The 15,531-nt window shown below is 44.3% G+C and overlaps 1 protein-coding gene across 2 annotated transcripts in view; it reads right to left on the bottom strand.

The window, feature by feature from the left end:
- Positions 1-15,531, bottom strand: part of TMEM132B (transmembrane protein 132B) — a 368,667-nt gene that overhangs the window by 294,779 nt on the left and 58,357 nt on the right. Inside the window, exon 1 of one of the 2 annotated variants that reach the window (XM_042441370.1) lies at positions 11,556-11,637. The exons of the other annotated variant lie outside the window; for it this stretch is intronic. The gene's annotated coding sequence lies outside the window, so the exon portion shown is untranslated. Of the gene's footprint in view, positions 1-11,555; positions 11,638-15,531 lie in introns of those variants that run through there. 2 annotated transcript variants of the gene reach the window in all.

The raw sequence follows: 15,531 nt of genomic DNA, 5'->3' as shown, positions 1-15,531 counted from the left end.
AATAATAATAATAATAATAATAATAATAATAATAATAATAATAATAATAATTTATTTGTATCTCGCCTCTCCCTTTAGTGGATCGAGTTCAGTCTGTCAACTGATTTTGATTTTGAGTTCCATCTGTCAACTGATTAGAAATCTGTCTAACAAAGAAATGCATTGTCTACCCAAATTTCACTAGCTTTTGCCCAAGGATATCATGGGGGACCTTGACAAAGGCCTTACTGAAATCAAGATATGCTATATCCACAGCATTCCCTTCATCTACCAAGCTGGTAGCTCTGTCAAAAGAGACATAAGATCGGTCAAGCTTGACTTGTTTGCAAGAAACCCATACTGACATTTAGAAATCAGGAGAGAGACGAAATAAATGTATGTTCTTCAGAGAAAACCTAGAAAGCCAAGAGCAGAGCCTGGCAAAAACTCTGTTTTAGACTACAGAATCCTGGGAGCATGGAAATTGGCCACATGGGCTGAGAGATTCTGGGAGCTACTGTCCAAAAAAGGAACTTTTCTAGGTTCTTTAAAGGAGCTTGATCTTGCAAAGTCCGTAGAGTCATACTGTCTGCCTACTGTAAGTCAAATTCCAGTTCAAGGATCTTGTTCCAGTAGAACAGGGTAGGGTTGAGTTTAAGGCCAGTTTTCTCCCTCTGAGACTGTCCAGAGGCCATTGCTTTCGCTGTGTGCCTTCACATCATTTCCGACTCTTGGCGACCCTAAGCTGAAACCTATCACAGAGTTTCCTTGCAAGATTTGTTCAGAGGAGGTCTGCCCTTGCCTTCCCCTGAGGCCAAGGGCACGTAGCTTTTAGGGCCGAGGTGGGATTTGAACCCTGGTCTCCAGCATGGTGTGTAGTTTGGCAGCCCTACAGCTACATTGCTCTGCAGAAGAAGATGGGGAGAGCATGAGTTGTGAGCCTCCCACGGATGCCGCTTTTGCATGCTTCCCATTGCGACAGCTGGACGCCTTCCAAGTTTCTGCGCCTCTTTTCATGAAAAGTTCTTCTGCCAATAAAACCAAATCCTGCATAGACAACATTCCCACCTGGCTCATGTTGAAAACACAGGCAAAGCAACAATATCAGCAATGTGTATTTGAAGTTAGGGAAAATATATATATTAATAAATCCTTAGCAACCTGGAAAATGACTTGGCAGGCATGCCTCGCACACAGTTAAATTAATCCTTCGCGTCCTAGTTCCCCCTCTCCCTTGCTCACTCTGTTTTCCTCCTTATTGGAGTCATTTAATAAGGTGAAAACTCATTTCTTGCCTCCACCTTAGTGTGCCCCATTGCCATGGTGACAGTTGTGCATCAGATATCAATAAAAATACCCTTGCACCGTGGCGCCACATGCTTCTCCAATTTGTTGCCAACACAGCTTAAAAAAATATATAGTTATCCACAGGAGCTCAGTAATTAACAATCCTTTTGCTTTATAAGTGGATTCTCCTTTATCCGCTAAACAGGTGATGGAATCCTAGGAGCTTATTCCATGATACCCCCCCCCTACTTTTATAAGACTGGTCCTGCTGTCTCTCGTTTCCTTCCCTCTTATGAGGCTTGGATGAAGTTGCAGGAGATGATCTAGAGCCCTGGGAATTTTCTAGTTCCTTTCCCACTGATACCCGTAATGCCAACATCACAGGGACCAGAAACCCTGGGAAATGGAGCTTTCTTATGGTGCCTGGGTAAACCTCAGCTCCCAGCAGTGGCCTGCGAGGAAAGGCAAGGTATTCTTCTAGGATTATTCCAACTCAGATTAGGATTTAAACCAGGATGTTCAAGTAGTGACACATGTCACCAGCAGCTGCCTACCTCCAGATGTCTTGGGGGCTAGCTTGACAAGCATCACTGTCTACCAGCTCCCACACAGAGGAGTAAGAAGCATAGTAATAGGAAGCCACTTGGGCTGCGATCACTCACCAAACTACATAAAGAATCTCTTAATACAATTTTCCATCCCTACCACCATTATGTCCACATCTGTGTCCTCGGCAGCAAGGGCCACCTAAAGCCTTGGGTATTGGACTAGGACATGGAAACCTACTGGGTCACTTTGGCTGGGCAGGAAAGGAAGGTGATGCAACAGTGTCACTAGGGGGATTCAAGAGGTGCGGACTGCACCAGGTGACACCCTAAGGAGGAGGTGACACCACTGCTCCTCAAACACCTACTTTTTGGCTGAAATGGGCTGTGGCATTCATCAGCATCTCTTGAAAATGCTTGAAAAGATGATGGGAATGGGGTGAAACTCAGTGGGAGGAGAAAGGAAAAGCTCCAGGTTTTTTTTAATTCAAATTTCAAAAATTTATATTTTAACAATTTTTTAAAAAAATTAAAAATTGAACTTTTAATTTTTTTAAAAAAATCTTTTTCAATTGTCTTTAAAAACATCACATTTCAACTCGATCTTCACTACGCCTATGTAAGTACATTTAGGTTGTGCACATGATATTGTAATTTGAAGGTATAATTTTAATGTTGCTAGTTGTTTATGTCACAACTATAAGCAGTACACTCATATGGGAATTATGATTTATGAGTAACGTTGGACTTCTGGTTGGTCAGGGCATTGGATGGAGTGAACTCTTAGCTGCTTCGGCAGAGACACACCTGCCTGGTGTGGCTTTGGGCTGTTTTAAGATACTTAAACCAGCTCACAATTGCCCCCTTGGTATAGGAGACTCGGATGTGTTCTACAGAGGTCCAGATCCCACTTCAGGACAAAAAAAAAAGAAGCAACTACTACTAGATTGTCTGGTAAGGTGCAGAGGGGACCAAAGAACAGTACACAGCCACACTTGAGCCACCATTGTATATGGCCCACAGACGCCACCAACTAAAAATAAAGAATCGGGAATCAACGATAATCTTGAAAACCCCTATTCGGTACATTTATGTTTCACAAAGAAAGACACTCTGACCAAAATAAGTTCAAATGGAATTACTATTGTTAAGGATTCTGTATGGTGTGAAACAGGAGATGGTCAATCGGGAGGAGGGGGTGTGTGACTCGGGTGACACCAACCTAGGGATGTCACTGAGATGATGTTGGCAGGAAGGGGAGAAGTCTGTGGCTGCCACTGCCACCACAAGTTCCTCCCTTGCCTGGCCTGGCTAGCCACCCTGCCATACCAAGAAGGGGCTCTTGTTGTCACAGTAGGCAGAGGGCAGAAGAGCTCTAGCTACTGGAGGGGGTGGCTGGGGCAGCTTGGGACAGACAGTGAGTGGCCACCCCACCAGGTGTTCCCCTCCCTCTGAGGTGTCACCCAGTGTGGCTCACACCCCTGCACCCCCTAATGACACCCCGACTCTAACCACATTGCAAAATTGCAACCATACTGAATTGTCACCACACTAACCACACCGCAGAATTGCAACCACACAGCAGAATTAAAGCTGTTTGACACCACTTTAACTGCCGTGACTCTCTCCTGTGGAATCCTGGAATCTGTAGTTTGCCAAAGTATTCGGCCTTGCCTATCAGAGTGCCTCACCAAACCACCCTGTAGGTGGCTCTGACTTTGCTCCACTTTTGGTGGACACTTGTTTGAATGAGCCTTTTGGAACAAGCTGGTTCAATGAGATTAAAACTGCCATAATTTTGAAGACACTATCTGACAGTTTAATCCTGCCCTGTAACACTATGGAGACTAGCCATTTTGCTCTAATAGGCGTTTTCATGGGTTACTATCCACTTCCTCATTTTGTAAAAATAAATCGGTTACTCTTAAAGCTGCCACAAGACACTGTGTTCTTTGGCTGGAACAAGATGACATGGCCACTCTGAAAATTAAAGTTGTCAGCTGGATTGTCGTTTGCCCAGGGTTCCATTATTGCACAGATTGTCTTGATGCTGGCTTTATTACCTTTTATTTTAATACCTTTTCAAGCATATTCTTTGAGAAGTATTACTTTGCAAACAGAAAAGCACAGTATAAATATGAAGAAGTCAGTAAAACAAACAACCTTTAAACAGTCACATGAAGTCCAAGCTACTATAAACTGCTGGCAGAAGGTAAATCTCCATTGGTGTATTTATGCGCACCATTGGGGTGGAGGCTGGTGTTTCTTTCCTGGTTCTTCTCCAAGTGGGCAACAGTAGTCCGGGGTCTCTAGGGCACAGCTCCATCCCTTTGGCCACCAACCAGGTACAGAACTGCTCACAGGCACGTTCCAGCTGCCCTTGTGCACCTAGAGAAGAAATAACTGCATCCGCACCACCTTCTATGAGTATACAGTGCCAGCTGGACCCCACCTGGGTGCACCCTCTTAGCTGACTCTAGGCCAAGGGGATGGAACTGTGCCCAGGAGCTCCATACCTGCTTTTGTGCAATGATAATAATAATAATAATAATAATTTTATTTATATCTCGCCCCTCCAAGAAGGATCTAGGCATACAATACAACATATACATAACTAAAAATTACATAATCCCCTCATCCCCCTATCTTAAAACTCAGTGACAATACTATAAAATGACAACACTATAAAATACAGTTAAAATTAATGAAAATACAGTGGTACCCCGGGATACGAATGCGCCGCCTTACAAAATTTCCGGGTTACGAAAAAAATCCATTTAAAAAAACTGTTCCGGGTTACGAAGGTTTTTTCAGGTTACGAAAAAAAATTTGGTGCTTTTCGGTGCTATTTCACACGAAATCGCGGCTTTTCCCCATTAGCGCCTATGGGTTTTTCGGCTTGCGAAGTATTTCGGGTTACGAAAGCGGCGGCGGAACGAATTAATTTCGTAACCCGGGGTACCACTGTAAACCCAATTGAAGCCAGACATCTTGGGGCAGTCAAGGGCAGTCCATATCAATACAGCAGGAGACTTAAGCTCCCTCTTAGAGGAACAACTGTCTCCAAGCATCACCATCTGGATTCTGCCCAAGAGATAGGAACGGACCCACGGCAATACAGTGCTCCCAAGTCCCAACTCTCTCAAGCCTTCCAGAAGGATACTATGGTCGATGGTATCGAAAGATGCTGAGAGGTCCAAAAGTACCAACAGGGTCACACTTCCCCTGTCAATACTCAGACGAAGATCATCAACTAAGGCAACCATTTGTGGCAAAGGGCACTCTGCAAGGAGGTACTAGAATGCTTTTGCAATGGCATATATTGCCATAACTGAGGTTACATTATCATTTCTCACCTAGAGGATCCCAGATTATATTCATACCTTCCAACTGTCCCAGTTAATTCTCTGTTGTCGCACTTTTTAAAATGTCCCAGATTCAATCTCCACCCCGCTTTTTTTCCCCTTTGTCCTCAGCTTGCTTCGACTGCTGCAAACTGAATTTGCAGTAGTTTGCATTCATTTTGGAGAGGGAGAGGAGATGAGGGAACAGAATCTTGCCCTTCCCAGTAGGCTCAGGCAAAAACCAAACCAAACAAACCCAAAAACCATGAGCATCTCTTGGCTTATGTGGTCTTCCCCATTTTTAACATTTGCCTTCTTGACCACACTGCGATGCTGCTTGGCCGCACACATCCCAATGTTCATCAGTGGACTGTTGAAGGGTATGCTATATTCTGTTTGGTTTCCTCCCTCCATAAAACAAATCAAGGTTAAAGCATTCCTAAGGTTGCTGTTTAGGCCCATTTGTCTTTATTTCCACTTGTTACATACCACAGATGCCACCAATGCTGACAAGCCTCTCAGGATTAACAAATTGGGCAATTATGGAGAATAGAGGAGGGGACCCGAGTAAAAGCACACTGAACTCCGCTTCCACTGAAGGAAAGGATATATACCAAGCATTTTTCAAAGCTGGGGTGAAGCTTCCATTTGCAAGACCAATGGCCCGTATGATCACTGACATTAGCAAGGCCTCCAGTGCTGCAGAAGGACATATAAGGAAATCCCAGAAGGTCAACAGTTTTCTTAGATCAGAAGTTGTGGTTATTGTCTTTATTATTAGCTACTTAGCTATTAGGAAGGAAGCAAGCGTGCAGAAGAGGCCACTACATAGGGCAAAGTGGACATGCTCCAGATCTCAACGGGTGAGACAACCCTATTATGGACTCCTCTGGACCTCCAAAGGGCCATAACAGGTTGTCACAGCAACCATTATGGGCAAGTGAAGGTGACGCCACATCATTCCCAGCTGTCTTTTGGGCCATGTGATTCCCACCCCGATATAGAGAGAGAAAGACAAGCTGGAAGACAGTAGCCAACCATAACAGATCTCCTTGATCAGAGACAGGCAACAGTGCCTCTCCAGATGTTCTTAGGGCCCCAACTCCCACCAGCCCTAACCAACAGAGACAACAGTAAGGGTGATATAGGAAATGTAGTTTTGGGCATGCGCCCCATTCTTTCCCTCTCCGTTCATCCCTCGCATATAAGTGAGGGATGCGAGTTTGAGAACCATAAGAATATAGGGAGGACTGTAATGTTACTCATACATCATAATTACCATATATCACTGAATATAATGGTAATAGTTGTGACATAAAACCACTAGCAAAATTAACATTCTACTAACTCCACCAGTAACATGTAAACTACCTCCTCTCAGACAAGGGTCCCGCAGATATATATATATATATTCCACAGACTTCCATGCCCCCAACTCGGATGATGCCAGCCACAGATGCAGGCAAAATGTTGGGAATACATTCTTCCAGAACATGGCCACATGGCCTGAAACACCCACAGAAAACTATGGATGTCGGCTATGAAAGCCTTCAACTTCACATTATACATTCAAATTACAACACTCACAGTCTAAATGTATTTACATGGAGACGGTTCCACGTGGGTAAAAGTGAAAATTTGGCAAGATGTCATGCTTCTAAGGAAAATGTTAAAAAGAATTTAAAAAATTTAAAAATCAACTTAAAATTTTAATTTTAAATTTAATTTAAAATTTAATTGAAATGTTTTTAAAAGGAGGGAGGTTCTCCTTTCTCCTCCCACTGAGCGCTGTTCCACTCACACCAATTCCGCAGCATTTTAAAAGGTCGCAGGTGAACTCCGCAGTCCGTTTTTGCCCAAAAGATGATGTTTGGGGAGCACCTTAGGGCAGTGATGGTGAACCTTTTACAGGCCGACTGCCCAAACTGCAACACAAAACCCACTTATTTATCGCTGGGGCAACGGCACATGTGCCCATAGAGAGGGCTCTGAGTGTTACCTCTGGCATGCGTGCCATAGGTTCGCCATCACTGCCTTAGGGTGTGATCTGGTGTGGTCCTCTAAGTGATGCCCTCTAAGTGATGCCACTGCTTCCTTAAGAGACCTGATCCTGTGTGTATGGTCTATGCACATATTTATTCATGTCGTCTGTAAGTATTTTACAGGGGAACAGAGCAGGTTTTTAAGGGATATAAATAAAATTATTGTTATTATTATTATCATCATCATCATCATCATCATCATCATCATCATCATCATCATCATCATTGCACAAAAGCAGGTGTGGAGCTCCTGGGCACAGTTCCATCCCCTTGGCCTAGAGTCAGCTAATAGGGTGCATCCAGGTAGGGTCCAGCTGGCACTGCATACTCCTAGGTGGTGGTGCGGATGCTGTTATTTCTTCTCTAGGTGCACAAGGGCAGCTGGAACAGGGCTATAGCAGGGCTGGACAAATGGCAGCCCACTCCCAGCCACTTTTGAAGCCCCCATGCTTTCCACCAAGGCCTTTGCAACAGACAGTTTCCCGCCTCCTCCAGAGAATAAGGGGAAATTTAAAGAGAAAGAGAAAGCTAAGCACCCTGAGACGTGGACAGAATATGCTGGTTTTGAATCTTGCTACACAAAAAGAAAAGAACCTTTCCGAATCACATGGCTGATCCTAGCGGGGACAATTACTAGGAGATAAAAAGCAAAGTCTGCTGAGCCCGGGCAGATAGCTTTACAAGCTTTTTACAATTCATTAAGAAAAGCCTTCTGTGGGCTTGGCAGTCACCTTGAATAGTGCGAAAGAAAGACAAGGGAGCAAAACATCCATAAGAGAGGAGGGATGGAGATTAAGTACCAAGGAAGCATGTGGTTCTCCAAACTGCCCTCTGGTAACTATTCTACCATTAAGATTTAAAAGGGGGGGGGGAGTCTGCTGAGATAACGCTGATCTAATGAGGATCCTCATCCACACTTCCAGCAAGTGCAACATAAAACTGATCCAATAATCAATTGAAAGTGGAAGGAGGGCAAGGATTAGGAGAACCTTATCCAAGTCACTATTCAGCTACGGGGTGTCCTACTATCTGATTTAGCATGACCTGGCAGGGCTGCATCTTGTGCGCCTGCAAATTAAAAATGTAAGAAAAGTCCAACCGTATCAGACCAAAGATTCTACAAAGGGCCAGCATCCTATATTCCCCAGTGGCTGTCAGAGGCATTGAGGTTCGACAAACCCATTGAAACAGTTTTCATTGTTGCACGAGAAACAGGCTTTTGTAACGCGAATAGCTCTCGGTTTCCAACTATTTACCAAGGCGCACTGAAGCACTTCATACTACAAGACGGATAGCTCTCAGTGCATTGTTGCCGACAAAATCTGTCTCTTTTCCCCAGCTCCTATGTGACTGCAACCACACTAAGAAGCTTATCGCACCCATTTTTCCCCCTTTATGGGAACGGGAAGGGGACACTTGGGGCTGCGCGTCACCAAGAAAAAATGGATTTTACCGCACACCAAAGTGTCCTCAAAATGGCCCCATTCTGTTCCCCGGCCCCAAGCCAACCTCATTCAGTGCTGAGGGGCATTAAATGTTCGAAAATGGCACCCCTCCGCACTGAATGGGGTCGGCTTGGGGCCAGGGAACAGAATGGGGCTATTTTGAGGACACATAAGGGGGGGAGAGGAATGGGTGTGAGTGTGATACACTTCTAAGACGGAATGAGAAATCCAAAGTGAGTGGAAGATTATGCCCTTATTCCTGACAGTCAAAGCATTCCAGTGTTTTGACCCTGCAATACCTTGCTCCACGGCTTCACTAGCTATGGCCCTTCCCCATATTTCTATGAATGCCAGCCCCGCTGACAAATATGAGCCATCTTCTTACATCATACATTTTGCTTTATTACTCGTCCACATCACCAAACGCCAGGCCCGGCCCCACATTTAGGTAGAGTGAGGCAGCAGATTTTTGTGTGTCATAGCAAAAACTTGGCTATCTACTTTGTCGTTATTGTATTTTTATTGCCAGGGATCAGGACAGGTATTTGTGGGTTTTCCAGCCTCGTGTGCCAAAATAAATTGGCTGTCTTTGAGCGCTATGCAAATCGACTGGGGTGAGCGGAGGACAGCATTTGCCAATCTGCAAAATGTCAGAGGTCAGCTCCCAAAGCTCTTGCATTTTGGAAAAAAGGGCTAAAGGGGTTTCAAGATTTGCCTTCTCCCTCCTCCACGGTTCTTCATTATTGCAAATTGAACCTTAAATATCTCCAGATTAAACAGAGATAGAGCGACGAGCCAAAAAGACATACCACCATTTCCAGCAGAAATAATAAATAAAGCCCAAAGGCTTCTGTTTCTTCTCCCCCCCCCCCTTCTTTTCTGTTAAGGAAAGACTTTATGTAAAGGCTTTCATGAAAGACTGAAATCAGAGAGAAAAAGAACACTAAAGTGTGCTTTTTCATAGACCGCTTATCCTGAAATGTAAAAGGAAATGTGCCACTGTGGGAGACTAGAGTTTAGATCTGTAGATGTTTACATCAGTTTTCACAGAGTTCTTCTTTGACTGAAGTACAATGCAGGGAAGCAAAAATATATTGATCGCTGGATCATATAGATTCTTGGGTAAAAGAAAAAGCAATACAAGAAGGCAGGGATCTTTGTAGGCTCACACAGGGAAAGCATGACTAGAATAGTCTCAAGTTTGCTCCAAGGAAAAGTGTGTGTGCCCACCTTTCAGCTATCCTGACTTGGCAGAGACAGTCCCAATTAATTGTCTGTCACCCTACTTTTCTGGCCATTTTTAAAATGTACCATCTTCTCACTCCTCCTGACACCTTCGCTCTTTTTCCTCTGCTTACTTCCTTTGCTGCAAACTGTGTTCAAAGTATAAAAGTAGTTTGCAAGCAACTAACTCAGTAAGGGGGAGAGGAAAAGAGCAGATGGAATTGTTCCCTTTCAAGTAAAGGTAAAGGTAGTCCCTTGACACGAATGTCTAGTCGTAACCAACTGTAGGGGCAGTACTTATCTCCGTTACTAAGCCAAAGAACCAGCGTTGTCCGAAGACGAATCCAGTGGTCCTGTGGCCAGCATGACTGCAACGAATGCTGTTACCTTCCCACCGAAGTGGTACCTATTTATCTACTTGCATTTGCATGCTTTCGAACTGCTAGGTTGGCAGAAGCTAGGACTAGTGACAGGAGCTCACCCCATCATGCAGCACCCGGGCCTCAAACTGCCAACCTGCAAATCTTCCAACCATCAGAATTGACATCATAATAATAAATAATAATAAATCTTTATTTTTATACTGCTTTTCCTGGGAGATCAAAGCGGTTCAGAGGCGAATACAGATGTAAACACATTGTATTACAGCATAATATACAATAAAAACATTCCACTAAAAACCTCGTATAAAAACATCCTATAAAAACATATTAAAAACTCACAATCTCACATCTTACAATCTCATAATTACAAATTAACATCACAGATACTCATAACTTTGGAGGATGGTAGGGTAGGAAGATAATTATCTCTATGAAGGATCAGGGGGATATGCCAAGTGGAATAGGTGAGTCTTCAACGTTTTCTTAAAGGCCATCGTAACCACTAATCCACAGCATCCCTCCCTTTCTAGTAGACTTAGGCAAAAGCAGTCTCTCATGGGGGACACGGCGGCTTAGTGATTTAGATGCCAACTCTAATGATCGCAAGGTCAGCAGTTTGAGACTCAAGTGCCACATGACACAGTGAGCTCCCTTCACCAGCTCCAGCTTCTGCCAACCCAGCAGTTTGAAAGCATATAAAAGTGCAAGTAGATAAATAGGTACCACTTCGGTGGGAAGGTAACAGCGTTTGGTGCAGTCATGCTGGCCACATGACCAGGGAAGTCATCTTTGGCTCTTCAGCTTAGTAACATAGATGAGCACCACCCACTATGGCCAGACACAACTAGACAAACTTGTCAAAGGGGAAACCTTTGCCGTTACCTTTACCGCCTTCCCTAGCTTGTTTGTTCTCCTCCATTCATAACTTTTGCCATCTTGATGTTGCTTGGCCATACCCTCCTGGTTTTCATTTCTGAAATATTGAAGGGTATAGGTGTGTGAGAGTGTCAGTGTGTAAGTCATAAATTCATAGAATCATAGCATTGGAAGACACCACAAGGACCACACAGTCCAATCCCCTGTCATGCAGGAAGACACAGTCATAGCTCTCCCAACCCGACTGATGGTCATCCAGCCTTTAGACCTGAACTCATTTAGAGTAGCCAGGTATTGCTGCACTACCTCTTTACCTGTTCTGTGCTGCATTTCCTCTATTGCATCATCTGCTCCATTTTCTCCGTTTGATTGCTTTTAACCACACTAGCAAGCCTGAACTCATTTTGTGTTTTAGCTGTTCTGATCTCACCTGTTAGCCAAGCTCTGTTTGCCGAGCTCCAGGGACTGGGATGCAGCTTCTTGGGATAGTTCCACTAATTTAGTGTCACCACAGAGAAGGTCCGGCCATCTAAGCCTCCAAAGCTCAGTTGTCTCTGTCAACTAAAGCATCTGAAGGCAAAAGGACACAGCATCTGACAATGCTCATAGTAAATGGGTACCTCATGCAGAAGACAACACTCCTTCAAGCAGGCACATAGCTTCATTAGATTACAACCACAGGAGACAAACATAATAAATGGATCTTACCTAGAAGCACTGAAGATGCCTTAGAAATATCCTGTGTTGGGTTCAAGGGTCATTTTTTCACCCTGGATCCCTTTGGGAGCTGTATATAGTGCCAAAAATACCAAAAGAAAAAAAGAAGAAGAAAACAAATCCAGAAGTGGAAATAAGTCCACATCTGGTTTTGAAAAATAGGTTTTTATTATCTGGTGTTAAAGGGAGGGGGAATGCAACCTATTTAAAAGGTGAGTTGCCACTCCTGGTGGCTGTTCAGTTAAGCCAATTCATCCTCCTTTTTTGTCTGGAGAGTCTGGAGGGGTCGAGGGACACAAAAACAAGCTTTGGGGCCACATACAGCCCCAGGGTTAAACTCTGTCCACCAGGAACATAGGTTGAGACAATATGATGATCTATGAAACAGAGCAAGCAACCCGAACTGGGATCCTCCTTTCAACCGAGTATCAAAGTGAATGTTCCACATACAAATCTATACTTGCTAGTTGAAACATTTTGGCTCCTTCTCTTAATTCACTTCTTCCATCACGGTTTCTTTAAAGAGGATGGATTTTGAGTCCCACCTGACTGGCAGCTCAGTAATGGATCACAGATTGCTTTGTAGCTTAGCAGGAAAAAGCCCTCTGTGCTCTGAAGCTACATTTACAAATCCATGTGCACACAGAGATGCTTTGCTGAATGCCATAATAGGAGCCGCATGGAGGATTTTAATCTATCATTCCAGATTAATAGAATACGATTAGAGAGTAATGCTTCCCCGTTTGCATGTTGTGTACATTGTTGTGCCTTCAAGTTGTTTTTCACTTATCATAACCCTAATGCGAACCTATCATGGGGTTTTCTTGGCAAGAATTGCTCAGAGGAGGTTTGTCATTGCCTTCCCCAGAGGCTGAGAGCATGGGACTTGCCCAAAGTCACCCAGTGACAGGTATCATGACTTTCCGAATACAGCTAAGTACATCATTTAAAGCAGCAGAACAGTTATATCAATGTCATTTTGGAGTATGATGAGATTTTTACATATCTAGATTTATAGATATAAGTATAGGGACCACTGGTGGCGCAGTGGTTAAATACCAGTACTGCAGCCACAACGTTGTGAGTTCAATCCCACAGGCTCCAGGGTCCACTCAGCCTTCCATCCTTTTGTAGGTCAGTAAAATGAGTACCAAGCTTGTTGGGGGCAATTGGCTTACAGAATGTAAACCACTTAGAGAGTACTGAGTTCACTATGAAGTGGTATAGAAACGTAAATGCTATTGTTATTATAACACACGCTCCAGAGAGCTCACAGTAAGAATCATCTCCCCTCAAACCAAGAGAATTTACAATACCTGAAGCTACCTAATACCGTCTCAGCCTATTCATCTAACTGTTACCTACTCTGGCTAGGAGCAACTGTTGAGTATCTCAGACAGAGAAGGATCTCTCCCACCCATTCCACCACCACCTGACTCCCTTTTCCTTTTAACTGGTGATGGGGCTGAAGCGGATATTGAACCTGGGATCTTTTGCATGGACAAAATGTTCTCCTCCCACCCCTGCTGCCAGTTGTTCCCGCCTCTGAATTCCAGTGCCACAGCAGTTGATCTGAGGATCACAAATAAAATGATTGGGTGGTGGGTTGTTGGTTGATCAGTTGGCTATTTGACAACCAAGACTGGTGGCGCCAATATCAGTGGGCTGGCGGATCTGTGACAAATTTTATTCTGAAGTTGCCTTATTCCAGTTCCTCATATCTGGGCATCTAATATTATGCAATACTATTATGCAATGATATATTGTGTGAATGATTATTATAATTACGTATGGCCCCATACAGACTGCCAAAATAAAGCTGCTTCGGGTCACTTTGGAGGTATGCTGTTTAAATGCTGCATGCATCTTAAGAGGCCAGAAGCTGTACCAAAGCTGCGCTCCAGTCCTTAGGATTTGGCGTGGCTTCCGGCCTCTTAGGACACATGCATAATTTAAACAGCATACCTCCAAAGTGACCGAAAGCAGCTTTATTTTGGCCTGTCTGTATGGGGCCTATATTATTAATTTTCATTCCGATTATCCAAACCCAACACAGTCATAATAGCACTTTTCCTATCATTATGTTTCAACCTCATAACCAGTACCAAGCTCTCTTTTTCTTCTTTTCCTCCCAGCTGGTATGACGAAAGAGAGGCTTCCAAGTAGCCCAGAGAGTAAAAGGACTCCTTTTATTCTCTGGAGGCTGTTTCGAAGTAAAGCTCCACTGTGTTGCCTGGCCCTGGGCTCAAGCCATCAACACACCACACAAGACCAACAGTGCTCACCTTCTTTTCTTCCCCACCTACTGGGCCTGTTCGGAGAAAGGAGGGAAGGAATGGAAGAAAAAGGTGGCAACGGTACCCCTGTGCAGTAGCAACCAGAGATGCCAATGCCAGTCTTCTTGCACAGTTTCCTGCTTCATTGCCATTGCACCATTGTAACCTTTCCGTTGGCTTGCGATGAAGGAGAAATGCAGGATTTACTGCTTCAACTGGCCCAGCCAGCCGAGATACTTTTTACTCCCTTCAATCCGGGATTTTCCCAGTTTTTCCAGGACAAATGGCAACCCTACCTCACTGACATCAGAGCCACCGGTCTCAATTGCACATCAACATAACAAATACTGCATTAAAGCCATTCAGACTGCTAAGGGAGAGGGAACAAAGTACCGCGAGTTTGATCCTGCTCTGTATTAGCTCTCTAATTGCTATTTACCTTCTGACTGCTAGCCGCAGAATCTTCCTTACCAATGTTGATGGCAAAGCTGGAGCACTCAGTTGGAACTTTGGTTCCCAGGGGGAATTTGAGGCACTGTCAGTTGACGGAAACTAAAACGTCTTTCCCCGCTCCTCTTCTTCCTTTCCACACACACACACGCACACACACACAAACACACCACACACACCTTAACAATCTGATCTGAACATCACTGAGAGACAAACAAACAGAGACCTCCATTGTGCTATTTTTAGGCCCTTTCGAAGAACGGATACACTTTTCAAATCCCTTCTGTGTGGCTCAGCCAGGTTATTTCGAGGAACTCTTCCCAGAGCCAAAAGCAACATGAGATGCCCTGTGTGAAAGGTAAGGGAGAAGCTATAAATCTTTTTTTTTAACAGAAGCAGACAGGAGAAGGGATCAGATGCCTTAGGGAAATATGGGTCAGGCACCGGTCAAAAGAAGAGAAAACAAACTTAAGATGAAAAAGACACTGCCAGGAGATCATTGTTGGTAAGGCTGGTCACATACAGAATCATAGAGTTGGAAGAGACCACAAGGGCCATCCAGTCCAACCCCCTGCCATGCAGGAACTCTCAGTCAAAGCATCCCCGACAGATGGCCATCCAGCCTCTGCTTAAAGACCTCCAAGGAAGGAGACCACTACACTCCGAGGAAGGAGCGTGTTCCACTGTCGAACAGCCCTTACTGTCAGAAAGTTCCTCCTAATGTTGAGGTGGAATCTCTTTTCCTGGAGCTTGCATCCATTGTTCCAGGTCCTGTTCTCTGGAGCAGCAGAAAACAAGTTCACTCCATGCTCAATCTGACACCCCTTCAAATATTTAAACAGGTCTATCATATCACCTTTTAACCTTCTCTTCTCCAGGCTAAACATCCTCAGCTCCCTAAGGCATTCCTCATAGGGCATGGTTTCCAGACCCTTCACCATTTTAGTCGCCCTCGTTTGGACA

The sequence above is a fragment of the Sceloporus undulatus genome, chromosome 10 (assembly GCF_019175285.1).
Source record: "Sceloporus undulatus isolate JIND9_A2432 ecotype Alabama chromosome 10, SceUnd_v1.1, whole genome shotgun sequence".
Classification (NCBI taxonomy): domain Eukaryota; kingdom Metazoa; phylum Chordata; class Lepidosauria; order Squamata; family Phrynosomatidae; genus Sceloporus; species Sceloporus undulatus.
The sequence above is the reverse complement of the archived record's forward strand: the minus strand, read 5'-3'. Positions and strand labels throughout refer to the sequence as shown.